The sequence below is a fragment of the Micropterus dolomieu genome, unplaced genomic scaffold (genome assembly GCF_021292245.1).
Source record: "Micropterus dolomieu isolate WLL.071019.BEF.003 ecotype Adirondacks unplaced genomic scaffold, ASM2129224v1 contig_2112, whole genome shotgun sequence".
NCBI lineage: Eukaryota > Metazoa > Chordata > Actinopteri > Centrarchiformes > Centrarchidae > Micropterus > Micropterus dolomieu.
In genome coordinates, this window is record NW_025731102.1 from 1 (window position 1) to 832 (window position 832).

The 832-nt window shown below is 54.3% G+C and overlaps 1 pseudogene; it reads left to right on the forward strand.

Moving 5' to 3' along the window:
• Positions 1-298: 298 nt before the first annotated feature.
• Positions 299-417, forward strand: LOC123964383 (annotated as a pseudogene).
• Positions 418-832: the final 415 nt, after the last annotated feature.

The following is an 832-nucleotide window of genomic DNA, read 5'->3' on the forward strand; positions in this document are numbered from 1 at the left end:
TTCCAGGCGGAATGGATCCTTTTCCTGAATGTCCACCCAGGAATGAGCGTCTGTTTGTGAGTGAGGACCTCCGGCTGAAGGTGGCCTTGTCGCTGTACCCATACCCGGGAACAGGTGCCTATTCCTGTCTGTGGACTGCCAGCGTGAACGGTGTCCCGGTTCCTGGATGTTTACCCAGGAATCAGTTCCTGTGGATTCCAAGTGACTCTGGAGCACCTTGGACATTATGGGCAGAATACGTTTTTTGTCAATTAGCCGTAGAAAATCTTTTGAAGGGCCGTTTGAAGGTGCCTGAGTGGCTTACGGCCACACCGCTCTGGGAGCGCCCGATCTCGTCCGATCTTGGAAGCTAAGCATAGCATGGACTGGTTAGTACTTGGAAGGGTGACCGCCTGGGAATACACGGTGCTGTAAGCCTTTTTCGCTTCGCCTTCGAAAAACGGCAGAGGGCGCTTCGGTGAAAGGAGATCTTTTGAACGTCTCTTTAGGAAACAGCAGGGGCGCTGTTGCTTCCTCTGCCGCTTCTTTTTCTCCCTATCCTGTACACAGTGCTGTGTAAATGTTACATCGTGTTTTGAAGGCCCTTCTAGGGTGTGCAAAAGCAGCTTACAGCCATTCCGGCCTGGGACTGCCCGATCTCGCCTGATCTCGGAAGCCAGGCTTGGCAGGGCCTGCTTAGGACTTGGACGGGAGAGCGTCTGATCCTGGCTAGGGACTTCCAGGCGGACTGGATCCTTTTCCTGAATGTCCACCCAGGAATGAGCGTCTGTTTGTGAGTGAGGACCTCCGGCTGAAGGTGGTCTTGTCGCTGTACCCATACCCGGGAACGGGT